We start from the raw sequence: 27,511 nt of genomic DNA, 5'->3' as shown, positions 1-27,511 counted from the left end.
AACATGTTAGTCCTGTTTTTATGAACGTGTTTGTGATTTTGTTCATTGTGATGCTTTTGGCAAGGATTCTGATTTTAAAAGATCTTGCATTAAAACATGACTTGGCCTGACACGTGAGTTTTTCTGATGTTGCATGTGAGGTAGTGCCTGAATCACCTCGTGCTTGTCAGCAGAAGGCTCATGGGGAGGAGGAGGGAGACCAGTCAGAAACCATTGTACCTTCAGGGCAAGAGGGAGTCGTGGCTTCAGCCAAGAGTGGTGAGGAAGGGCCAGATCTTGGATGTATTTTACAGGTGCATTGGATGCATCATGGGAGAAAAACAAGATGAGTCAAGGATGCCATCCAGTGTTCTGGCTTGGGCAACCGGAAGAATAGAACTGTTCTCAGCTCAGATGGGGAAGAACAGATCTGTGGAAGGTCAGGAGCTCCATCATAAGCATGCCCATCTGGAGATGCCTGTTAGACAGCCCCATGGAGAGGCTGAGTGGACAGTCAGATACATGAGCTGGAATTTTCTGGGAGAGTTCCAGGCAGGAGACGTCAGCTGGGAAGCTATCTCCCTGGAGGTGATACTGAAGCTGTGAAGTTGAGTGAGATCATGTACAAGCTAAGTGTAGAAAGTAGGTCCAAGGACTGATCTTTAGAGCACTCCAACTTTTGGAAGTCAGGAAGACCAGGAGTAACCTGCAAAGGAGAATGACCTGGAACAGAGAATGGCAGAAGGGGAGCCAGATGAAGGAGGTGGATGGAAAGCCAAAAAAAGAAAGGATTTTGAGAATGGATGAGTGACGAGGTGTCTGCATCCTACCAAGTCAAGTAGGGTGAAGCCCAAATAGGGATGTAGACCCTGGAGCTAGACATCTGGAGTCAAATCCTCATTCTGCCTCTCACTATGAGAGGAAGAAAAGAACTGGAAAGTTCTTTAACCTCTTGGTGTCCATGTGTTCTCAACTAAGAAAGCAATAGTATTTCTCCCAGGGTTGTTGTATTACATGAGTAATTAAGTTGAAAGAGCTTTGGAAGAGTTCCTGGCACATAGTGAGAATGAGATTAGCGTCAGGCACAGATATCTATGATTTTAAAAAATGAGAAAGTGAGAGATGGCATAGTCACCAGGCACTTCAACTTCTCAGGATCTGCAGTAAGACATTCCACACTTTCTTGGAAAAGCATTGTTACCTAGATGTTAACAGCTGAGAGAAGAACGGGGCAATGGATGGAAGTCAGATGGAGAGAGGTACCATCACCATTACAGGCAAGAATGGGGGGGTCCCCATCACTGCCTCAGTGTGGTAGGGAGCACGAGGGGAGAACACGCCAGCCCAGGGCTTGGTTTACACCTGGCCTGGGGCAAGTGCTCCGACACGACTTGCAATTACCACCCATGACTCCTGCTGGCGGAGAGCCGCAGAGCGCCCAGTAAGTTATCTATTATGTTATTTTAATTGTTATTATCATTAATCTCTAATTCTATGGGGTAGCATTTCAAAATCGCTTTCTGGGAAGATATAGTCCTGGGTCTTCAGCATGATTAATGGTCCCTCCAGCACTAGATTCCCTTCTGGCATCCTAATGTACCTGCCACCGGGGGCTGCCATGTTTTCTCACACTTGCTGGCTCCCTGCTTGGAATGCCATTCCTTTCCCTTGCCTTCCCACATCTAAGCTTCACTACATTGGCCCTGTTATCCTTCCAGACTGAAGGATATTGAAGGATATTGAAATGTCTGATGTGATCCTTCCTTTGATACCCTCTCTTGGGTAACAGTACCACCCCCTTAATGCTCTCAAGAAAGTCTCTATATCCCTGTACTGTTGCACATAATCTTGCAATTATTTGCTTACATGGCTGTCTTGCTCACCACACTGTGAGTGCCCTGAGCGTAAGGACTGTGCTGTATTCACCTTTCTGTGCCCAGAAGGCTCAGCCTGGCACTTTGCTAAGTGCTCCATAAATAACTTGTAGAACCAACGGAAGACCTTGGGTGAGCATTTTGTAAATGACAATAACCTACACTTGATCTGAAGTAAAATGAATCTGCCTCAAATCTCCTACCACTTATTATTCTTCTGGTTCCCATCACTTCCAGAAAGTTCTACCCTGAGCTAAATTTGCTTTTTGTGAGAAATTGATGTCAGTGTTTTCACTGCATTTATGAACATGTTATCATCTTTGGGAGAGAGACCAGAAGGGTAAAACTGAAGAAGAGTACAAAGGGATTGAAAAACAGAGTTGACATTTCAATTCACTTTTCTTCTTTTCAATGCCTTTCTGGTTTCATATTTGCAACATTGGTGACTATTTGATCCAGACAAGAAGGGCCTAGAAGTTATTGAGGGTTCAAGATTTCTGCCTTCCTGAAAGTCACAGGTTGATTGGAATGAACACCTCCCCTCCTCACTTGGTTGAGATTTTTCAATAGAAATTTCCAGAGTGCACCGTTGGGCAAGGTCAGAGCTTGCTGTCCCTGGCTCTTGACCCTGGTGGCCTCAGGTGCCAGTGGGTCCTGGCTCAGGGAAGGTGGCAAGGAGACAAAGATAAGGAGAAAGAGGCATGAGAAAAGCAGGTTGGGAAGCAAAATCTGACTTTTCTGCATCTACAGCTGTGAGGGGCATACACAGCAGGCTGTCCTTTCTATATAACCTTCATCTCTCAAGAAGAAAAGCCTCTGTAAAGACTGAACATGTCAATCAGGCTCACATAGAGAACCAAATTGTGGAAGGAAAAAGCACGAAGGGATTTGAGGTGACAGTTGTCGGATTCGCCCAAAGGTCCCGCAGTGTTGGAGGTAAGCACCCTCTTGGAACATGAGTTGGCAGCTATGGCAACAGAGAAAGGGGGAAAACAAGTTTGTTTTTTGAAATAGTAAGTTAGGCAAGACAAAGGTAAGAAGTGCATGGTGGAGAGCGCACTGAGCGCGCGGGAAGAGTAGCTTGGAAAGGCAAAAGCAGCCGCGGTAGGGTAGTTAAGAGGCCGAGAAGAACAAAATGGAGAGCAAGGATAAAGACAGGGGTTAAAGTGAGTGGGTTTCTTGGTTTGCAAACTAAACGAAGTCATTATCCTCCATTTCAACCAAAAGGGCAACAGGTATGAACGTCATATCCGCTTCATGCCAGGCACTACGCTAGACGGTTTACTCAGGAAATGGAGTAGTTTGGGTAATGGTCTAGTTTCTGGATGCATGTCATGGACTTTTTCCAGAGAGGAGGAAGAAGGACACTGTGTGGAAGGACAGACGCTTTCTGACCTGGTAAGCAGAGTCAGAGGTGTTCTTTGGGACCTGGGCGAGCAACGTGCCCCGTGTGCATTTCCTGCCAGTGGGTTCCCCTGGGACCTCTCCAGACCCACGCCAGGCCTCCCCAGCGTTTGGTTGTGCATTCGGGTCGCATGACGTAGGCTGGACGTGACCCTTACACAGCATGCAAGTTGGACACGTGGTTTTATCGTGAGTTTCAGCCATTCAGTATCTCCTGGGAATTGTACACAGAAGGAGTCCCAGACTGTATCGAAATGGTTTGTGCCGGACGGATGACCAAAGTTGATGTATTTGTTTAATGACGTTCCGTTAAGGTTACCGTGCATTACTTGATAACGAAACAGAAACCAGTTCTCATATTCTCCTTGGAAATACTTACAATCGGTCTTAGGTTTACTGGGAAGTGGATTCAGGTGAGAGCTCGTTAGTCGGCCACGCATCCCAAACCAGAGCAAAATTAATAGAGAACGTACATATGTCAAATTCCAAAATGTAGCCATAAAAACATCCCGCCAAGTCCCAAGATGTGGCGTCTTATTTTTAAGAATCAATAAAAATAAAAACCAGCTAAAAAATTAAACCAGAACCCCTTCTAGGTTATTAAGGCATTAGTAATGAATCATGCATTAATTTGGGCCTGGCCAATTTGGGCCGAGGCAAGGCTTAAAGTAGAGAAAAATAAAAGTTGTTCATAATAGATACATTAGCTTAGAATTATCGAAAAAATCCTCCTCATGTATTAGGTTACATGTCTTCAGAGAAAGACAAGCTTGCATGGCAATTGCTGTCCTGCCACCAATGATTTAACTTTTCTAAGGCCCTGGTTCCTGTTCCAAGAGCAGGAGCATGGATACCTAACTTGAAGTTAAAAGTTGTCTTTTAGCAAAGGCTTAAACATCTCAGAGAATGGATATGGAGCACCTAGTAGAGTGCTGGGGATACAGGAAATGCTCACTGAATATTTCCTTCTCGTTCCTTCTCTGCTGCTCTGGGTGACTTATCTCAGCATCATCTGTGGTCCTCTGCATGGCTAGTCTCCCTCTAGAAACTGTCCAAGGTAAAGAGAATGCAGTATTGAATGTGTTATCTTGACCTCTTTCATGTTGCTTTCGTAGTTGATCTATTTTTTTTTAATGTTTACTTGAGACAGAGAGAGAGAGCACAAGTTGTGGAGGGGCACAGAGAGAGGGAGACACAGAATCCAAAGCAAGCTCCAGGCTCTGAGCTGTCAGTACAGAGCCTGACATGGGGCTTGAACTCATGGACCACAAGATCATGACCTGAGCTGAAGTCGGATGCTTAGCTGATGAGCCACCCAGGTACCCCAATAATTGATCTACTTATTTCATGTATTTATTGTCACTTCTCAGTAGGAAAAATCCTGAAGGTATTCAGTGTGTGTGTGTGTGTGTGTGTGTGTGTGTGTGGTCATATAGCATGTTAGTGTTATAATGAAGATTGGACACAACTTAAATATCAGTGATTAAGAAATATTTGAATAAATGGTGCAGTGTAGCTAATAAAACTGATATCCTAGTACAATATTTACTTTAGACAGATATTTGTGAAATAGAATTGAGTAGTCTACTAAACAGGCATAGTCTGATTTCATTTGTGTTAACTTTCATACTCATAAGGAATTATAAAAGGCTAACTGGTTATGCTTGGGTGGTAGGTTAACAGATTGGTTTAACGTTCTCATTTGACTATTTTTAACTTTCTACAATATATAGCTCTTACTCTAATAATTAAAAAATAAATGACACTAATAAATGAAGGTCAATGGAAACAAATCATCAAAAATAAAGATGCAGTCAAGATTCTATTCTGAGGAAACTGGTGATCATTATTTAGAAAAAAAATACTGGAAATTACTACAGGTTTCCAACTAAAGAGACCAGAGAAAGAACGAAGTAGACTTTATGAAATCAGAAGGAATCCAAGTAAAAGGAAATCAGTGAGACAGAAAAATCTGTAGACTTGATAAATGTAAGAGCTCATCGAAAAGGTTGGTAAATTAGCACCTCTGGCCAACCTTGATGAAGTGAAAGGGAGAACCATATTTTAAAAACAGGAGGGAAAAATGGATAGAATCACAGGCAGAGAGACTTTTAAAGAAGAAAATGTTTTTATCAATACACTGACAAATATGGTAAAGTAGCCAATTACCTAGTAAACTCAAGGGTAAAATAAAAATTTGAATAGGCTGATAACCACACGTTGTAATGAAAAAATTCACTGTCTTCCTCCTAAATAACACAAGATCCAGATGGTTTTCTTGGGCAAGTTTTAGAACTCATTTAAGAAACAAGTAATTCCTTGACTATATAAAGCCTTATAAAACAGAAAATAATGCAAAACTGATACTAAATCCATCAATAATTTCATATCTCTGATACAAAGCCAGACGGAGATATCACAAAATAGAAAGCTCTAGACCCCAACATCACGTATAAATCTAAACACGGACTAAAAACAGCAGAGCATCAAAATACTAATATACCATAGACACAATGGATTTCTTACAAAAACACAAAGACTGTTCAACTTCAGGGATTCTTATTAGTTTGATCCACATCAGTGAGGAAGAAAAAACCGTGATCATCCCAGTAAATGTAAAACTAGCACTCCCTTAAATTCAACACCTACTATTGGTTTAGAAAAATGACCCAACTCTTCAAGTTAGCGGTAGAATAAAACATACTTAAGTTGATGGAGAGCACGAGAAACATACAGAATAGCGAAACACCGCAATCACTCACCCTCATCAAAAGTAAGTGAATCGACTATGCAGGGTGGTTAGAACAAAGGCATACTACAAGAACAGTTACAAAAACGAGTTCCTCAATGAAGCAGAGATGGCAAGTGAAATGAAAGAATCTTAACCATATAAACAAAATTTGTAAAAATATAATGTGGACTATCCACAATCGTTATGAAGAAAATGACAAAATTACATTGAAGGATCTAACGCCTGGACACACGAAAGTGTTATTCTCGAAAGATATCCATTCTCCCCAAATTATTAATGTAGTGCAATACCAATTTAAAACTCAATAAAATTATTTTTAAATATGCCACATTGAGTCTAGCATTGATCGGGCAGGAAAACCATTCAGGAAGTACCACAACATGTACTAAATGTATAGTATTCCTGGGAACCAGCCTTAATTAACGGTTAAAATTAAAATGGGCACATGAATAGACAAGTGGATGAATGGAGTGGCAGAAAAAAAGTCTAGACCTTTGGTTTTGTTTATATTTGAATTTGCCACTAGGTGTTACTTCAAAGGCTAGATTGTAGACACTTGGAGAAAAAAGTAAAGTTGGCTTACCATCTAACAGCATATAGCCAAATTTTAAGTGGATTAATGAAAAAACCTTTAAAAGCACTGTATAACTACTAGACGACAAGACGGAACATTTTTATACTCTTGTGATGCAGAAGGGCTTCTGAATCAGGCATATCAACAGCCATAAATGAAAAGACTAACAGATTTGGCTATGTAAAAATTACAAATATCTGTAACGGTACGAGAAAGTTAAAAAGCCATAGACAGGAAGAAAATGATTGCTATTTTTATACAATAGACCGAGAATCAGTATCTTTAATATACAAAGAGTGCTTTTAGTTCAATAATAAAGAGAGTCCCACATCAGTGGGCAAATGAGCAAAGGGCAGGAGCAGTTAATTCACAGAAAAAAGAAAAATCGTTTGTAAACTTATTTAAATACTCATCAGAACCGAAAAGGTAAAATAAAACAAAAACACAAGATACCTTGTTTTTGCCTATTATGTAGCAAAATTTGAAAAGATTTTAAATAATGAATAGAGCTAACATGTATTGAGCATTTCTATGTTTCAAAAACTTTAAACCGAATTCATTTACTCCTCATAAAAACTCAGTGGGGTAGGTAGTATCTTTCCTATGACGGGTAATAAACCAAGTTAGAGAGATCAGTTAATGTATCCGAGGTCACCCAGGTGACAAGGGACAGACCCATCATTTGAATATTCTGGGGCCAGAGTCTGGGCTCTTTATCACTATATTCACCTTAAAAAAATAGGTGAATGGTGCAGAAGGAGGAGGGAGATTATAAAACCTCTCCAGCTTCTCCTTAAGAGTCTTTGTAAGAAACCTGGTGACACCACAATGCAACTGATGAGGCAGATACTGTGGGGTTGTGTCTTCTTCCACTTCCACAGGGACAGATGGTTTTGGTCACCTAAAGCACCAGGGTAACTTGGCCTGTTTGCTGAAAAGAAAAGGAGCTTTTATCATCTAAGTAGTGCTGTGGGTAGACTGTGTGATGATTCACTTGGATGCATGCAGGATCCGATCTCCTTTGGACATGGTCCAAAATGGATACATGGTCATTTCCAGCTCTCTGCTGTGCACTTGGTCACACATACTGCCCTGAAACCTTACCCCTCACGCTTCTGGGCAGAACGTGGAGCCTTCATAGATGACCAGGTGATGTATCACTTGGCAGGATGTGACTTGAATTCCATGTTAATTTCCCTTCTTAAAGTGTGGGTTCCTTCTTCCCATTGACCTTTACTCTTCTGGGTTGTAGACCGCCAGAGGGAGTCGGCTATGAGCCACATGTCTGACGTAGCCCAGCGATGGTTAACAGACTCAAGTACAACTATTTTGGGAGCAGGGTCTCCTCTCTGTCCCTCTGTCTCCATCTTCAAATGTCCATCTGGGTCCTCTTTTCCTTTTCCTATCCCTTACTCTCTCTTTAATCCCTTTATTTTGTTCTCTCTCCTTCTTTGGTGACAACCCTGGCCAAAGAAACTGCTGATTCCACCTGGAAGGTACATCCTACTTTTTTTTAAAAAAAGTTTTTATTTACTTATTTTGAGAGAGAGAGAGGGATAGAAAGTAAGCAGGGGAGAGGCAGAGAGAGAGGATCCCAAGCAGGCTCACACTGTCAGCACAGACCCGGCATGGGTTTGTGATCCCACAAACTGTGAGATAAAGACCTGAGCCGAAATCAAGAGTCAGATGTTCAACCGACTGAGCCCTCCAGGCACCCCAGGTACATCCTGCTTTTAAGACAAGGTGTTAACAGCTGTAGAGAGGCAGTGCTGGTGGAGGCTACTTTGTCAAGAGACAGTTATTTTTGCAAAGATGCTTTGGGCCAGCTGATACTTTGATGATTGTTTGTTGATGTTTAAATCTATCCATCATCTTATTTGGAGTCATTTGAAACACTACATAGAGTAACTTAAAACTGCAAAACCTAAGATACAGGGGAAATTGTACTGTCGTAAAAATATTTATGGGGAAAATGGAACGATACTAGAGAAAGTTCAGTTGGAACGAGTGATTTAAAATTATCAGAGAAAATCAATAAGGAGATGTACAATAGTCAAATGATTATATTGTGATTTATGTGTGTTCCTTGTCTATACAGATATGTATATACATATGTATCTATACACATACACACCTGGACTGAATTTCAGCATTATAAATATGCATGGGGTGAGAAGGTATGTTTTTTTTCAATTTTTTTAAAAAGTTTTTTATTTTTGAGAGAGAGAGAGAACAGGGGAGGGGCAGAGAGAGAGCAAGAGAGAGAATTCTAAGCAGGCTCCACACTGTCAGTATGGAACCTGATGTGGGTCTCAAACTCAGTAACCGCGAGACCATGAGCGGAGCCAAAACCAAGAGTCAGATGCTTAACCAACTGGGCCGCCCAGGTGCCCCACTTCTTTTTATTTTTTTAAGCACTAATTCAAAACCAGGAATCAGACACAATCTCAGTTGAGAAGAACAAGTTCCCCAAACTCTTGGGAAAGTTAAGCGCATCCATCTGGTCCACAGCTGATCATTCTTGCCAAACCGGTCCTGACATCTAGATATTCTTTTTTGTTTTGTTTGAGGGAAAAGTAATTTCACATAGACAATATATTTTCCCTTAAAAAGTACATTTGAGATTGCATAATTTGTGCTCCAATGGAAACACCTCCTGTTGTTTTTTTTTAAAGCATATTCTTTTTTTTTTTTTTTTAATTTTTTTTTTCAACGTTTATTTATTTTTGGGACAGAGAGAGACAGAGCATGAACGGGGGAGGGGCAGAGAGAGAGGGAGACACAGAATTGGAAACAGGCTCCAGGCTCTGAGCCATCAGCCCAGAGCCTGACGCGGGGCTCGAACTCACGGACCGCGAGATCGTGACCTGGCTGAAGTCAGACGCTTAACCGACTGCGCCACCCAGGCGCCCCTAAAGCATATTCTTAAGGAGATATAATAGAGGTACATTTGATCTGCTTGAAAACACATTACCCATGTCTTTGCTTACGATGCCCTTCAAGTACCAACAAGAAGCCATTAAATCCCAGGGCTTTAGCCTGAAACTGTAAATTACACAAGGAAATGCAGGTGAGGAAGCATTAACCTATGCATGTTTTGTCAAAATAGGACTTTGAGATTGAACTGCAACTTTCCTGAATTTTAGCGAGTCCTATTTGCTCCCTTAAATCTCGCCCTCCTCAATTTTTTATCATGCTCTGAGAAACAGCTTCTCTGTAATCTTCTCAGAGGAAGTGTCTGGTTTGAATGAATTCCTTCATCGTGACTTGAGAAGGAGGGCCCCAGACTTAAAATATCGTACCGCGATACAACATACTCCACACTGGCCCAGAGAAAGTCATTTGAGAATTGCTCTAGCCAGGTTGAGCTGACAACAGAGAAGGCATGCTGGGGGAGGGACAGAAGGACTTCCTGCTTCTGGCTTGACATTATAATCACGTGTACCTGGGATGCATCCTCCCCACCCTGGAGGGACCAGATTCACCCGGTCTGGAGTGGGGCCCCGGAAATGGGATGATGTAAGCCTCCAAAGTGACACTGATTGGCCGCTGAGCTTGAAACTGTTGCATTAAACTCTAGTCCATCCATGTTAAATGTCAAAACAAAAACATGGGCAGCAATGGAATTTACCCCACCTGGCAAATAGACGGGATAGACGTCACATTAAGACAATTGTATTAAAGAGAAGAAAAAGCCTATAAAAGAAAGGTAGAAGATCATAGGAGAAAAAAGAGGGATGGTTCCAAATTTTCTCTAATAATTATTGACATTTTCATCCTTTCTGATGAATAAATCTTTTCCTAAGCTAGTATTTAGAAATAAAACCTTTGAAATGCCCCCCTCCCCCAAACTATGTTCTTACTAGATTCTGGCTCAAGTGGTTTGCTTTCAACTGTTTCCATGAAGACTGGCCAATGAGGTACTTATATTCCCACTGTGGCTCGCATGTGGAGAGGAAGCAGAAGTGAGACTGAATGGATGGAGAGTGGGCAATGAGGAAAGAGGCTGGGAGGAGACCAGAGGAGGGAGGCGCTGAGCCAGGGTAACAGGGGAACCCCCTCTGCAGGTCCAGAATCACTCCTGCTGAACCCTGAAAGCCTCTTTCTCTGGAACAGGAAGTCTGATCTTGGCTTTTTTCCTGCCTTGAGTACATGTATATTCTCACCTGTTGCTCGTCTTGTACTCCTCCCCTCGTCTCCCACCCCTTGTTCCGTTACTGGACTCAACCTGAGCTCACGGTGTACAACGCACAAGTCCCCGCCTCTTTCTGGCTGCCTCAGTCTTCTTGAAAGATCCCTTGCAATATTCTCCTGCTCAAAAGCCCTCATTGGCCTCATCGCAGACTACAGAGGAGGAATCCATTCCCCCAGCCTGACTTCTGTGCCTGCTGTAACCTGGCCCTAAGTCTACTTTCCTGGTCGTGTTCCAGGGCAAGTCCAGAGTATCTATTCTGTGCTTCTCCCACACACGCCAGTTGCTTCTTAGGTTCTTTGTTCCTCTTTGCCATTTGCCTTGCGCCTAGTTCCCCGCTTCCTTTCACAGTCTTCCTGGCCGAGACAAACCCAAGCTCCTTCTGAGTGCGTGCCGTTATATGGGTATACGTGTATGAATGCACAAATGTGTGTGTGTAGACATGGGTGTGTACATACACACAAGTGTGACTCAACTCCTGGCTGCCAGTGTCGGTAGTGTGCCATCGCACAGGAGACTTCTCTGTACGCCCCTTTCCTTTTGTAACTGACTCTGACCCCATCATTTTGTTTTATTGTTTTTTATTTATTTTAGAGAGAGAGAGACAGAGAGACAGAGAGGGAGAGAGAGAACGAGTGGAGGAGGGGCAGAGAGAGAGGGAGACACAGAATCCGAAGCAGGCTCCAGGCTCTGAGCTGTCAGCACAGAGCCTGATGCTGGGCTCAAACCCACGGACCGCGAGATCATGACCTGAGCCGAAGGCAGATGCGTAACTGACTGAGCCCCCCAGGTGCCCCATGGGCCCACCACTTCTTTACAAATCTTTCAGCCTTGGCTCAGCTTGGATGAGAATATCAGAAACTCAGAGAGAGATCTTCCAACATGACCTCTGGCTGGTAATGCTGAAGACTGAGAGATGAACAAGTCTTTCAATCCAAAAATGATCTGAGAAAACTTGAATAGTAGGTGGGAATCGCATGTGCAAGAGGAGGGAGGGGGTGATGGGGGAAGAAATGGAGAGCTTTGCAATCAGACAACATAGGAACTCTTGACGCCATTAAGTTTCTACTGTATTGGCTGATTTTACGCGCCAACTGGACGGGGCCATAGGGCGCCCTGACATTTGGCCAAATATTATTCCGGGTGTGTCTGTAAAGGTCTTTCTGGTTGAGATTAAGTTTAATTGGTAGACTGAGTAAAGCCCCTCCCCATTTGGTGGTGGGTCTCATCCAATCAGTTGAAGACCAGAATTGAAAAGAAAGCTTAAGTGGGAGGGAACCCCACCTTCCCGGGACATCAGTCTTTTCTGGACTTCAGACTTGAGCTGAAACCCTGGCTCTTGTGCCTCCTGCCTGCCGGCTTTCAGACTGGAAGTACATATCATCTGTCCTGGGTCTCCAGCTTGCCAACTTCAGGGCTTGGGGCTTCTCCGCCTCCATAATCATGCGAGTCAACCACTTACAAGTAAGTGGAAGATAGATACATCTTAGAGGTGCTAGTAACTAGTACTAGTATCTTAAGGTACCAGAATAATGACAAGAACAAAACTGCTTTTTTATATGCACTGAAATTCCAATTGGAATATCAGCTCTGTTTCTCCAGAGAACACTGGCTAACGCACATACACATATGGTTTCAGTGCTGTCACGTTTCTAGTAACCGTAAGATTAGGCTGCAGATGGCTATTGTGTCCTCTTCACTCAGTAATGATACCCAACTCTTCCCACCATGCCTGACCCTCTTAAAGATCCCTGGGAAAGACGACAGGCAGACTTTAGAAATTCTAGAGTGGCCTTAGAAGAACAGAATTTCTTTGCCCATATGTTTAATTTCTAAGTTGATGTACACATTGGGAAAGTGGTAATCACAGCATGTGATGTAGATGTTTTTCAGCCTAAAAGCGGATGTTTATTCAATAGCTCTGGGACCAATTATTTGTGCGGCAGATTATAGGGGCCTGACGAGCTGTGAACACTATATTTCATTCATTCTTGGACTCGTGTTATGATGTCTCTTCTTTCTAGTTGAGATTGTCCTTTTGAACTTAATTGCTGCATCTGGTTTCCTCGGACCAATTTGGAACAATTAGGTCGAACATTCAATTCTCACCATGACTGCCAAGCACTGATTAATAAAATATGTTTGGGGCTTGAGTGAAGCTTACAAAAATCCAACTATCTAAAGCTCTGTATGGCAGTAACCCTGAGGCAATCTGATGCTTGTAATGAAAGATAGCCTTATGTTTCCTTTCAAAAAATTAGATTATGGAAGTTCTGATTTTATGCAACTTACATGCCATGGTATAAATTGTCTGTACTAAGTTCTTTGTCCTTATTTCTATTCAGCCACTGGAGTCTGACATTTTTCTGTCTCTTAATTAATTAATTGATGGATTAATTAATTCCCATGGCCATTAATTAGCAAGTATGCAACCATCATTTCATGCCTAGATTTTGTCTTACCTTGACCTCTGGCCTTTTTTCTAACTCTAACATCCTCTGCATAGCATTCGTTAATGTTCTCAACCATTTTGTTATGACATTTTCCTACTAAAAGACTTTCCATGGTCCCTATTCTACAACTCTATCAACCTATGTCATCACCTGTCAAATGCACCCAACTTTATATTTCCAGTGTATAGCTTCTCTCTACTCAGACCAGCCCAGAAGCCTAGGAGTCAGGAGAAGAATGGAGACAGAGACTCTAGGGGACAGAGGTATACATGAAAACAGCACAGATGGTGGAGAAGTTGAGTATAGTTGGAATGTTGAAAGTTGAGTGTAGCTGGGATGTTGAAAGTTGAGTGTAGTTGGGATGTTGAATGTTGAGTGTATTTAGAATGTTGAAAGTTGAGTGTAGTTGGAACGTTGAAAGTTGAGTGTAGTTGGAAAGTTGAATGCAAGTGGCGTGGAGGGGATCAGGTTCGGTAGTGACAACAGGTACGGCCAGTGAGGCAGGCAAGAATGAAACCAATACTGGCACGATGGCACGATGGCACGATGGAGTTTTCTGGGCTTCTTATGAATTCGGCATGGAAGAATTCCAACAGGTCCCTGTGTACTTTAGGAAGATGATTCCGCCAGTGTTGCAGACAATGTATTAGAGGCAGAAAGAGTAGTCTGGGGACCTGTGGGGAAAAAAGAAGTGTCCAGCTATGGCCGGCAGTGAGGATGAAGAGATGGAGAACCAGAGCCTTCCCATGGACAGACACGCATCTTTCAGCTCCAGGCCCGAGCACCGAGCCTGACACTTAGTAGACACTTCATCACACGTATCTGCTGAGCTGAACGGAAACTTTCTATAGCCTCTCCGACTACTCCAGACTTTGTTCTCTCTGTCCTAACTTTCTAGTTTCACCACATGATGACAAAATACACAGTATTTTGCCCTTTGTTGTTTATTATCGATTCCCAGGTTGGAGGGTGGCATAGTCGGCAAACCAAGGGATCATGGGTTTGGACCAACTCAATTTCCAATGTTGGAGCTCTACCCTTAAGAGCTTTGTAAACTTTGGTCAAGTTGTTTAACCAGATCCCAGTTTCTTCATTTTGAAATTGGGGATCATGATGCCTACCTCATCGTGTAGCTATAGTGAGGCAAAAAGCTAGGACAAGTACACGGCACAGACTTTGGTACATGGCGCTCTATGATGTTTTTCTTTACCTCTTCTACTGTCTTGCTCTCCCCAGTCAGGTGCCTCTTTTATTCCACAGACAATATTATGAATCTGTTATTTGCACAGCAATGTGTTTGGTCTGCGAATTGAAAAATAAATAGGATACCTTTCTTGCCTTTCAGGACCCCCTAGTAAATAGTATTCATTTTTCCAGCAAAGTGAGAGACTGTGGGGAAGGGAGAGATTAATAATCTGGGGCCTGGTATGGGAGCTCTAGGGAAACCCTTCATGGGCCCCTTGAAGTGATAGGGACAATAGTACTTCTTTGTGTCCAGCACAGCATCTAGAAGAATGCTGAGCTCAAGCAAGGGGTCAACCAGTCAGCCCTGGTGGACAGAGTAACATAGTAATCCCAAGGGATTACCTCTTCCTGACCCTCTACCCACCATTCCTCTTTATTTTTTACTTATTTTTAATATTTTTAATGTTTATTTATTTTTGGGAGAGAGAGAGAGAGAGAAAGAGTTTGTGTGTGTGAGCAGGGGCAGGGGAGGGGCAGAGAGAGAGGGAGAGACACAGAACTCAAAGTGGGCTCCAGGCTCTGTGCTGTCAGCACAGAGCCCGACGCGGGGATCGAACTCATGAACTGTGAGATCATGACCCGAGCTGAAGTCGAACGCTCAACTGGCTGAGCCACCCACACACCCCAACCCGCCATTCCTCTTAAAGTAGATGCTGATACCTAACCCCCTCCTTACCAGTCCCGATGCTCCGTTTGGCCCCTGCCCCCATAATTTTCTCTGTTGCCCTGCCTTTGCCGGGGGGGTGGGGTGACTGATTTGGCAACAGGTTGTCTTCTTTCAGGCCTTCATTTTTGTCACATTAATAACCACGCTATTCTTCAATCTGCATCGTCGTGAGTGGCTTTGAGCACTGATGGGTTCTTGGTTGTAAGGATGCACATAAAACAGGCCGAGAGGCTCACACTCTGGTGTGAAGTCCACATTTCTATTCCGCTTCCTTGATAATTAGCTAGGTTCCTTCAGATCATTTTATACTGACTTAATTAGGAGCCTCTGCCTGTGATGGAGAACATCTCTGCCTTGGAGAAGCAGCAACAGTGTCAGGGAGAAATTGTCCCTAATTTGCTCCACAGGCCAGTGGCGAGGAGAGTTATTTCTGAGCCGCCTGACCTCCGGTCTAAATAACTTTCTACAGGTTGACCCCAGGGCCCATCTCTCTCTCTCTCTCTCTCTAGTCATTTGGTTCTAGGAAAGCGCTGCATCATCAACCCAGGAATGAGAGGATTATTATAGATGCCACAGCCCAGGTTTGTGCGCACCTGCTTGCTATCGTACTAAGCACTTCGCGTGTAATTTCTGATCTCATCCCCAAGGTAACCGTGATTTTACAGGAGAGGAAACAGGCACAGGGAAGTTAAACCATTTGCTGCAGGTCACATTGCTGGGAAATGGTGGGGCCGGGATTCAAGCCCAGCCACTCTGGGTCTCCAGCCCCCGGCTTTAGCAGTGCCACTGACTTCTCTTTGCTCTATGCCGTGCACGAATCTGTCCGTTAGACCACCGTGCTTCGGGGAATCCTTTGAAATACTGACGTTCTAAATTCTTATTACAGGAAGTAGTTGGCTTTGCAGCTTGTTTTGAAAGGCAAGTGAAAATAAGAGTTTCTAGACAGGATAGGTTTTTCTCCTACCTTAAAATACCCTAAAGGGGGGCGCCTGGGTGGCGCAGTCGGTTAAGCGTCCGACTTCAGCCAGGTCACGATCTCGCGGTCCGTGAGTTCGAGCCCCGCGTCAGGCTCTGGGCTGATGGCTCAGAGCCTGGAGCCTGCTTCCGATTCTGTGTCTCCCTCTCTCTCTGCCCCTCCCTCGTTCATGCTCTGTCTCTCTCTGTCCCAAAAATAAATAAACGTTGAAAAAAAAAATTAAAAAAAAAATACCCTAAAGGGCCACGTAATAGCAATTCTTGGAAGATTCCAATTCTAGTCAATGCCCCTGTGTTACGTATCTGTTCTGTAGTGAGGGAGAGACATCGGGGAAATTCCTATCTGGTAAGTGTGATGCTCAAATGTCTGTAATAATAATTCAACATTAATAAACAAATGCTTCCTCAAAGATCAAATAGCTGCCCTACAAATACTTACATTCTCCTCTGGTTCCCTAGGACACTTCCATCCTTGGCCATTTCTCTCTTACATGTCTCCTTTCCTATCGTCACAACCTACTTGTCCTAAATGCCGTTCCTGCAAGGCTTTACCTGGCTAGTTAATTTGCTAAGTGATTTTAGGCTAACGTGTTCCTGAATGTGAACACCTCTAAGTGTCCCTATCATTCATACCCTGTATCCCGAGTAATTTGTATTCTACTATGGAAACATACTCTTATTATCCTAAATGAATAATTCTATTGAGGCTGGTGGGCCTGCTATTTGGGAACATTTGGTCTCAATTTAAAGCTCCAAACTAGGTCAGTTTAAATATGGGACTCCCTTAGCATTTACAGACCTAGCAGCCCAGTTATTCTGTCCCTGGGGAGAAGAGTGTGTCCCCCAGCTGGGAGGCGCCCGTCTTGAGACACAAGCAGAATGTGGGCCTCGGGCAGGCATGTCATTAGGACAATTACCCTGCAGTACTGCAAACCCCTCGCTGCACTCCTGGTGCCCGTGCCTGCGCATCTCTTCTGCGGTCTGGGCCTGGCCCTCTCACTAGGTCACGAAAGGGGTCTCCTTCAACTGAGTCTCTGGCTGCGTCCGTCTGGGAGTCTGGGCCTCGCGAGGAGGGTGGGACTCAGAGAGAAGGCCGTTTTCCTGCCAACCACGGGGGCCTGTTAGTCTGCCTCCCGGGATTCGTGGAGAGACTCAGGCTGAATACAGGGGCGGTGCAGCGAGGGCTCCTATAAGGCGCAGGGCCTGCCTGCGGGTTGGGGGTCTGCACTTGGGTGCTTACCCTAACAGAAAAATGTCTTTTACCCTTGGGAAACTCCTTTAGCTTTTCTCTGTCCAATAACGGACCTCCAAAATTTAGTTGTAGTTCCAAGATTCAGCCCTTCTCGGTGCCCCCTTCATGCTCTGTTTTCAGAGCGCTCCGTGCCGGCCGGTTGGAGCTCACTCCTGTTTCCACCGCTTTTTGTTTTATTTTATTTTATTTTACTTATTTTTTTAATGTTTTTTATTTTGTTTTAGAGAGAGTGAGAGAGAGACAGCGAGCAAGCAGGGTTGGGACAGAGAGAGAAGGAGACACAGAATCCGAAGCAGGCTCCAGGCTCTGAGCTGTCAGCGTGGAGCCCGACCTGGGGCTGGAACCCATGAACCGTGAGATCATGACCTGAGCCGAAGTCAGACACTCAACCGACTGAGCCCCCCAGGCGCCCCTCCACCGCTTTTTAGCCTTGTGCAGCCTTGGGTACGTTTCTCCACATTCCTAAGCCTTGGCTTCTTTATTGGACGAACCGCATGGCAATAGCACCTATTGCACAGAATTCCACAGGGTCGTATGAGTTAGTGTATGTGCCCGGCATGTGGCAGGAGCCCACATGGCAGGAGCTAAGGGCTATTATTCATATCATTGTTACCATCACGATAGGGTGCCGGTCCTGACTGGTTGGCCATAAATGCCCGCCCTGGGAGGCACTGCTGGGGATCTTCAGGAAAGAGGGTTCCCGACACAGTCACTTCGATGGGCCGATGTCCCGCCTCCATGGTATCAGAGTCTGTTCTCTGACTTCCACGGCAAGTAATCAAAACTATTAGGTTTAAATAAATCCAAGAAGCCCATCTGCTTCAGGCAGAAGGTCCCAGCTAGAAAGATGAGCAGTCAACTCAGTCCCAGCATCAAAGCTGCATGGAAGAGTGCTGAAGATGAGTTGGGGGGAATGAAAACCGGTCACCTTGACGCATGATGTCCTGCCAGTGTCCTGCCAGTGTCCGTTATTCCTCTCACCTTCCACGGGGATTCTCTTTACTTTTTTTTGTGTTTATTTATCTTTGAGACAGAACCAGAGCATGAGTGGGGGAGGGGCAGAGAGAGAGGGAGACACAGAATCCTCAGCAGGCTCCAGAACGGAGCTGTCGGCGGCACCGAGCCCGATGCGGGGTTCAAACCCACAAACCGCGAGATCGTGACCTAAGCCGAAGCCAGATGCGTAACTGACTGAGCCACCCAGGCGCCCTATTTATTTGTTTTTGAGAGAGAGGGAGAGCACAAGCAGAGGAGGGGCAGAGAGAGAGAGAGGGAGACACAGAATCCGAAGCAGGCTCCAGAACTGAGCTGTCAGCACAGAGCCCAACATGGGGCTCGAACCCACAACCATGAGATAGGACCTGAGTCGAAGTCAGACGCCTAACTGACTGAGCCACCCAGGTGCCACCTTTCCACGGGGATTCTTATCTTTTCTGCCTAGTTTCATCTAGGCTCTTAGTTAACTCAGCACTGGGTCAGTTACATCCAGTACGGAGGTGTAGTCTCCATACGCAATCTGCCCTCTGCTGCGGGAGCCCAGCTCGGCTGCTAAACTCTAGTGGCCATGTTGCAACCTCCTCGCTCTGTACAACTGGAAAAATGAGCAATGACTCGGTGACCTGGAAGAAAGCAGGCATGCTGAATTGACAGTGAAGAGATGTGGCACTAGAAAAAGTCCAAATGCTTCTGTATAAAGTGTTTTGTAAACTAGAATATTCTATAGAAATAAGGTATTACAGTAGGTAATTCTGCCATGTAAGTGTTCTTTGAATCATTTGGGCATCCCAAAACAATGATCATTTTTTAACCGCTGGAAGAAGAGGAGGAATCACTGTATCACTGAAGGGGGGCGGGGTTTAGTGAATGGCAAACCAGTTTGGCCACTCTGTTGTGCCATGCGGCCAAATTGTCGTGTGCTAATTCTCTTAGCCATGTTATTGCCGGGGGCGCAGCCCTATACCTAACCTTGCAAACTGGAGGGGGTTAAGTTAGCCCTTATTCTTGCCTTCCTCTTAATATTACCAGGGATGGAACCCTACTGGAATAAACAAACCTGGAAAATACTTTCCATATGATTGTTAATACCTACACATATAAAATTCCAGGTACCTATCTGTGTAAGGAAAAAAAAAGGTAAGTTTATATATCTTAAAAAAAATCAAGGGGCGCCTGGGTGGCGCAGTCGGTTAAGCGTCCGACTTCAGCCAGGTCACGATCTCGCGGTCCGTGAGTTCGAGCCCCGCGTCAGGCTCTGGGCTGATGGCTCAGAGCCTGGAGCCTGTTTCCGATTCTGTGTCTCCCTCTCTCTCTGCCCCTCCCCCGTTCATGCTCTGTCTCTCTCTGTCCCAAAAAAAAAAAAAAAAATCAAATTAAAGGGGTGCCAGGGTGGCTCAGTCGGTTGAGCATACGACTCTTGATTTTAACGCACGTCATGATCTCATGGTTCGTGAGTTCAAGCCCCATGTCGGGCTCTGTGCTGGTGGTGGGGAGGCTTGTTGAGATTTTCTCTCTCTCTCTCTCTCTCTCAATCCCTTTCTGCCCTGCCCCCCTCCCCCAAAATAGATAGATAAACTTAAAAAAAAAACATCAAATTAGCAAACTCGAGATACCAGCATGTTTTCGTCAAGGCAGCCATTTTTATAAACGGAGGTCTCTAAATTTTCGGTTTGGGTGAATCAAAAATACTCCACACAAAACCTTAATTTGTTAAATTAAGACTTCTACATAGTTCTTAAAGCTGAGGTCCTCGTTGGACTGGGGTGGATGGGCTAAAGTATTAAATGAGCTCTCCTGATCCCATCAGCAGGACATTTTACAGCCGCCTGGACCCTACAGTGACGCTTCTCCTTCTCCGGATGCTTTCCGGGGGGGGGGGGGGGAGTGGGGACTGTTAGAACTGCACTTTAGAGGAGCCTGGTTACTGTTTCCAAGAGTAAGATCAAATGGTGTTTACCCTCCGTCGATCAATACCGTCTTGTTTGAGCGGATTGGGTCACTTAGAGACACATAAGGTAATGAAAATTATTGCGCAATGGTACCCAGCGTCCTACCCCGCTCGCCGAGGGATGACAGTATTTTAAGAGCAGGTTCCCGAAACCGACGTGTCACATCGACTGGCTGTGTGGTGAAATGAACACCCGCTTGGGACCGGATGCCCTGTGGGTTCTCTGCCAAGGGCCCTGGGCTTTTAGCTGAGCGCTTCCTTGAGCAACCTTCTCTAAAACAAAAGTATACTCTGCTCTGTGTTGCTGCTGTCTGTGTAGAATAAAAGAAAGTCAGAGGGGTTTTTTTTGTTTTTTGTTTTTGTCTTTTTGTCCGAATAGATAGAATATGGTTACCATTGGTGGCTGATCAGAACTTTATCGTTTGTGTACAGTTTTCGATCGCAAGCGTATCAGTACAGTCTAAACGAAGAGCAGCTAAGTGGGGCGAGTTTCAGGAAATTTTGCTGGAGGTTGTTACAAACAGAGACACGGGAAGAGGACCACGTTTTGCTGAATTCCTACCGTGTGCCCCGGATGGCGCCTGAACCGTTTGGCTATGTCATCTTGTTAAACCCTCGCTAAATTCTGTGGGGTGGGTCCTACTGTCCTGGCACACTTGAGGAATCTGAGCCCAGGGAAGTTAAGTAGTGGGCCCGAGGCCACACAGCGAGGGGAGCTTGGGAACAGGCCTTCCGAGCGAGCTCTGTCAGAGGAAGAGTCTGGTGTTCTTTCTGTAATGAATTTGGAAAGTCTCGAAGAGAGGCATGGTCTTGTTTGTTGGGAGATTGCTAGGCTCTCAGGTCCCTCGGATGGTTTCAGCTGGTTCCGGGTTTAGGGGCCGCAAAAATGTTTGTTCTTTCTCAATCTGTGTTCTCAAGAATACCATTTCTGAGACATGTCAGTAGATGTTCCCGAGTGATGTTCTGTTATAGATGAAGCTCAGGAAGCAAAATACCACCCACCCCTAGACGCTCACCAGAAACGGATACGTTGACACGCGCGGTAAATGCCTAGCCCCCCGGCAAGTACAATTACAATGGTTTACTAACTGGGTGATGTCGAGCCTGGTAGGTAACTAATCTGTACTCAATTTTCTCATTAGTAAAATGTTATAATAGTGTCTTACCTTCCATGGCTGTTCTGAAAATAATGTAGATAAACAGGAGTGGACTGGGCGATACGGTGCTTAACAAACGTCTGCGATTATTATTACTGCAAACATTCATGTGATAACATTCACCTGCTTTAACCTAACTACTTTTCCTCAACTTGACATTGGGGTTACTTCTGGGGGGGGGCCACATTTATTAACATCCACTGAATACAGCGTAGGACATGTTGTATTTGAGACAACACAGAGTCAACTTGGGATTAGCCCACTGAAAAATAGTAACTAAATATTCAATAATAATAACAACAAACAACAACAACAACAACTATTCAGTGTTTCCCTATCCATCATGTCAGTTCATATTTGCCCACTGTTTTTCTTTCTTTTCCTTTCTTTTTGACAATTCTCTTTCCCCTTCCCTTACACCTGATAAATAGTAAGTTGGAACAGTAAAACGTGAGAATGGTCTCAAATGGGCAGTATTAACATGATTCTGGAAACGATGGCCCTGAAAAGTCATCTAGTCACTCATGTCTATTAGCCCGTATTTGGCAGGGGAAGGCCTCAGCTCCCCAACAAGTAAGCCCTCTCGTTATCTCCAGATCTACATTCCTACTGTTTATACCTCAGCACATATTACCAAGGATGCTTCAGACCAGACCAACACATCTTTGGAGCTTCGAAATCATAACGAAAGCTGAGTCCGTCAATGTGTGTTTTGCGAAACACTAATCGGGTACCATGCACAAAAATGTTCTGTTCCTCGCCTCCTGGGAGATACCCAATGCGCATCTGACAAGTCCTACTGCAAATACACCTGTTTAACTTGGAGCCCCATTTCTCCTTCACATTTATTTTCACCATCATGGCACAAGAGTAATTCCGTCAGAGTTTAAGAGATTTCTGGTAGGAATGGATATTCCTGGTAAGTGCTCTGACTGCCATCTTTCTTTAGAGAAAATCGCATCGTATTTTGGTTGTGAATCATCTTTTTGGGGTGAACAGAATGATCACGTGAAAATATATCTGCTGCGGCACTTGCCCAAACCATCCCCAAAGGAAAAGCTCTAATAATCGGCTATCCCCAAGGCTGAGGTTTAACATACTCAAAGCCAATCATTTTCCATGACTGTTTTTGTTTTGTTTTTTGTTTTTTCTGTTTTGCTAGAATGAAAAGCAAATAGCTTAGGCTGTTCCTTTGGTGAGAGGTAGGATCCTGGCAAAAGACACAGAGAGAATTGACCAAGGTGATTTTGTGTGGGTTTCTTTTCTGTGGGGTTTCGCATTTTAGATTTTGGTTTTCAGTGGTTGTGAAGGATAAGAGAGAGGGAAGGAGAGACTTGAACATACAAAATCTCAAGTATAGTAGGGATTGTGACCTACACAGAGAACTCAGAATCTGCTGGTGATATTAATGCTATTTCTCCTGTAATTACATTTTTTTTAATGTTTCCAGGGGTCCTAGGATCAGGACAGCCAACCACAGTTCTCCCAGCTGTGTGGCTACTGCTAAATATACTTCTCCGACACATCAGCCCTGCACTTGAACCTAAAGCGGTAAATCTACTTTGCAGCTTCAGAATTTGATTAAACCAAGTAGTGGAAGATGGCTGCCATTTCATTCTGAGATCATATGATGGTCCCAATCTGTTCTTTGGTTTTTGGGTTGCTCCATTCGTATGAAAACAGCCAGAAAGCACCCTGAATTAGGCTCTAGGGTCGAAGAGGGCAGGAGCTGTTCTCACTGCATTCCCACGGAGCCACCCTGCACAGTTTCCCAGAGCCGAAGCAGAAAAAGCAAAACACATGCACCGTACCTGAGCGATTTCAGAGATCCCCACCCGGAAAAGGTTTCCTTGATTATGGCGAGTTCAACGTGTCACTCTGGTTATGCCCTAATCATCATATCAAACTCCAAAGGTTCAGTGGCTTTAGGTTTGGTTTACAATTGCTGGGAGTTAAACTTTAACCCGCCCTGTCCCTCGCATCCATGCAGCCCTTTGACCGGATAATTGGGTCACCGCAGCCCAGCAGAGTCGACAACACGACCGTGAGCATTTGTTCACAGCATCAAGATACGTTTTGCGCGAAACACCAGTGGCGTGAATATGATTTTGAGGCCGTTTTCGTGAGTTGCGTATTGAAAAGAGTGGAAATCTCTGCAGTGTGCATAATGGGGCTTTTATTTACGTTAGCTCCCTTGTTTTCTGTTGCATCAAAATGACATTAAGTCTAAGGTACATTTGGGAGAAACTTTTTTTTTTTTTTTTACACTTTTTATACCACTGTGGTACACGGAGTAAAGTGTGGCGTTTCGGGTCAAGCATGTAGATACATGTTGGCTTACAAGGAGAAACTACACAAAGCGTTTGTATAACCAAGCAAGTAGGGTCCGATGGGTTGGGGAAACACGCTTCTTTTTACAATAGCTGCTCATCTCCACCTTGAGAGGGCACAGTTACTGCGGACGCACAGCGATGAGCCGTGTACTGGGTCCTCTGGGATCTGAAGCTGTTATTCATGGCTTGAAATCTCAGTGGTAACTGCATTTCTTTTCTGAAGAAATTTTTTTATTAAAAAAAGTTGTTTAATGTTTCTTTCTCTTTGAGAGAAGGTCAAAGCGTGAGCGGGGAGGGGCAGAGAGAGAAAGAGAGAGGGAGACACAGAATCCGAAGCAGGCTCCAGGCTCCCAGCTGTCAGCGTGGAGGCGGATGCAGGGCTTGAACCGATGAACCGTGGCATCGTGACCTGAGCTGAAGTCAGATGCTTAATCAACTGAGCCACCCGGGTGCCCCAAGCATCTAACTCTTGATTTTGGCTCAGGTCATGATCTCACGGTGCAGGAGTTCGAGCCCCATATCAGACTCTGCGCTGACAGAGCAGAGCCTGCTTGGGATTCTCTCTCTCTCTCCCTCTCTCCCTCTCTCTGCTCCTCCCCCTCTTTTTCTCTCTCTCAAAATAAATAAACTTGAAAAAAAATTAAAAGCAAAAACACCACAAAACCAAAGCCCTCTGAATTTTGAGTAAAATTTGGCTTCTAAGCCACAGACCTCCAAACCAGATTTAGAGGCTACCCTCGCTTGGCTCCAGTTCAAGTTAGAGGAGTCTAATTTTCTGGGGTGACAACACAAGTTTTGCCCTGGAGTTGTGCCCTGGGACTGGGCTCTGGGGGAAGCACTCATGCTCCAGGAAGCCACACAGCTGCACGAGGGACACATCCCCGGACAACCCTAGGGGTGGACCCCCTCCGAGCTGTGTCCCTGGGGTTTCCCGGGGAAAGCTCAGTCCGGGTTTGCACGGTTCCCGAGCGAGTGGGGGATCCTTGCCATGCGTTTGCGGAGAACTGTGGGGGAGATGTCAGTCCAGGGACAGTTTCCTTCGCTGTTTTGTGTGGCAGGTGCCTGAGGTAGGTGCAAAATGGAGACGTGGAGGGAAGAGCCCTGGGGTTTCAGGTATCTCATGGAAACAGAAAAACACAGCAGGTAAAAGATGGCATTGATGAACTAGTTATAAAAAAAAAATTGGCTTCTCATGTGAGGGGTCCTGGCATTCAACAGGACAGGGCTGTGCTCATGTGAGACCAAAGGGTTTGAAAAATCAGTTAAAAGAGCCCTAAAATCTGATAATTAGATTGGCCAATTGACATATTAGCCAGCAGACCAAAGGCAGTAATGAATTTGGTGGCATTAGGATGTTGCTGGCAAGTTTTTCCTTTTTTATTTCCTAAATCCTATCTCCTCGCTGTGATAGGGATATCGCGGTCTGTAGCAAAGAGGGAAATCATAGACTATCTCTTTCTGGAGGGTACTTAAGGGGACAGTCTGTGGCCCTGGGACCAAGGGAAGACACACTTGTGACTCTGATCCCATCAGCCCAACCAAGGGAAATAACTGTACCCGGAATGGCGGGGGTTAGCCCTTCTGGGCCCTTGTTCTCCTAGGAGGGACAAAGCCAGAAGCAAATAAACCATTACACGGTGTGAACAAAAAGCAAATTGGTTTCAGTAGTGGCTGGTGAATAGTTGGTCATCTGTCTCGTCTACAGTCACCCAGGACCTACTAAGCATCGTGTTACATGGGTGGTTATTTAAAATGCAGGCTGAGTCTCTTAGCAGGCTGTCAAATCATTAACCTGGGCTGTGGCCAACATTAAAGCAGAAGAGAAACTGTCAGGTGAATTGTACGCAGAAGGGGTACGTTCATGAAACTTTGGTTTCAGGTGCATGTGTTTGTGGGCATGTGTGTATTGCTTATGATGAAAAATTTACACTAAGGCACAATTTTCAAAGCTTCAAAATAATATGTTAGTTTTCAGGGGTTCAGTGGTTGACCAACCAGATGCAGAGTATACTCATTAAAATTTTTCTTAACGTTTTATTTATTTTTGAGACAGGGAGAGACAGAGCATGAGCAGGGGAGGGTCAGAGAGAGAGGGAGACACAGAATATGAAACGGGCTCCAGGCTCTGAGCTGTCAGCCCAGAGCCCGATGCGGGGCTCGAACTCACGGACCGCGAGATCGTGACCTGAGCCGAAGTCGGCCGCTCAATCGACTGAGCCACCCAGGCGCCCCTAGAGTATACCCATTAAGCAAATACTCCCCACAACACTCCACTAAAGGATAGTTGGAACAGGTATTACAAAGGAAGAGTACAGGATGCTAAACACAGCATTAGACACAGGTGGAACTGGGGAGGGGGGACTGAGGAAAGTCTTCCAGAATGTCTGAGACCAGAAGGGGGAGGGCACGAAGGTGGGCATTAGAGCAGGTGGAAGCAACACAGTGGATGCCACGAGTTTGAGTGACTTTGGCACAAATAACTGATAGAGGCCAGGTGTGAGGGGGAGAAAGAGGCTGGAGCCCAGTAAGTGGCACCGGGGACCTTCAGTGCTACCCCCGGGCAAGGGGGAGTCCCTAGAAGGGTTTTAAGAAAGTGAACCATGTGATCGATTTGTGTATTTGGGGTGTAGAGTTGAGAGCAAATTGTTGGGGGATAACAGTGCCTGCCTCTCTCCCTTTTTTAAGTCAAAATATGTTTGTCTTAGAATTATTCATACATATATATATAGTTGTATAAATTATATACATTATAAATATAAATACTCATATATACAAATAAGAGAGATTTGGATTCGAGGCAGGAGAAGCATCTGACAGACCATTTGGAGAGAAGGTGGCAGGTGATGGGGGTTGATCAGGGTGCTGGCAACGGAGCAAGAATGAACAGACGAAGGAAGAGATGTGCATAGCTGTCTGCGATTAGTCCGTAGTAGGTGCTCATTAAACGGTAGTTATCATTTGCATGTGAGTTTCTTGGCTTGTGGATTCTAACTGATCTTGCCTGTAATATCCAACTGTCTTCGCCACCCAGCAGAGCTGGCATATTTAGGTAAAAATCATTGATTGTTTATTGATGGCGTAGGTAAAACATAAAACCGTCAAAAACTTCAAAGCCAAAGATTACCAAGACCTAGAAGTTTCCCTTCTGGCCACAACCCCTCCCTCTCCTACCTCAGTGAAAGATTTCTTTACTGTCGTCAACTTCCTAGGAACTCCAAGTACATTTTGGAAGGGGGTATTTAATGAACTGGAATGGAGTGTTCTAGAAAATGAAAGGGCCATGCCAGACACACTACACAGGGCAAGCGTCTTATTTTCTTTCCTGGTCCGATGTGTGGGAAGAGCTCTGAGCAAGGAGCTGGTACTTGGGGAAACCAGTGCTAACGTCGTCCCTCGGGAGCTCTGTCACCTTGAGCAAGTTTCTGCCCCTTGTGCGGGTCTCCGTGTCCTCACCTTTGATGAGGACAGCATCTCCCTCAGGATTATGGAGAGGGTCAGATGAGTTGGCATGCGTGAAACTGATTTGAAAATAACAGGGTGCCGTCAGAGCAGAGTGGAATCATTACGGAGCAAGTTAAACCTGCATCCTCAAGGCTGTGTCAGGGGAACGTCTTCATCTGTGAAATAAGGACTTCTAGAATGTAAGCCTGCTCCTTCAGAGATGCGCGGCACTTTGAACCTAAAAGCTTGGTGCTTATTCTTACTGCCTG

At 44.8% G+C, this 27,511-nt stretch overlaps 1 protein-coding gene across 2 annotated transcripts in view; it reads right to left on the bottom strand.

Annotated features, from left to right (window-relative positions):
* Positions 1 to 23,387, bottom strand: part of A1CF (APOBEC1 complementation factor) — a 78,758-nt gene extending 55,371 nt beyond the window's left edge. For both annotated transcript variants that reach the window (XM_043596144.1, XM_043596145.1), the window contains exon 1: positions 23,280 to 23,387. The gene's annotated coding sequence lies outside the window, so the exon portion shown is untranslated. The remainder of the gene's footprint in view (positions 1 to 23,279) is intronic.
* Positions 23,388 to 27,511: the final 4,124 nt, after the last annotated feature.

Source organism: Prionailurus bengalensis, chromosome D2, assembly GCF_016509475.1.
Source record: "Prionailurus bengalensis isolate Pbe53 chromosome D2, Fcat_Pben_1.1_paternal_pri, whole genome shotgun sequence".
Taxonomy (NCBI): Eukaryota; Metazoa; Chordata; class Mammalia; order Carnivora; family Felidae; genus Prionailurus; species Prionailurus bengalensis.
This window is presented reverse-complemented; position numbering and strand designations above follow the sequence as displayed.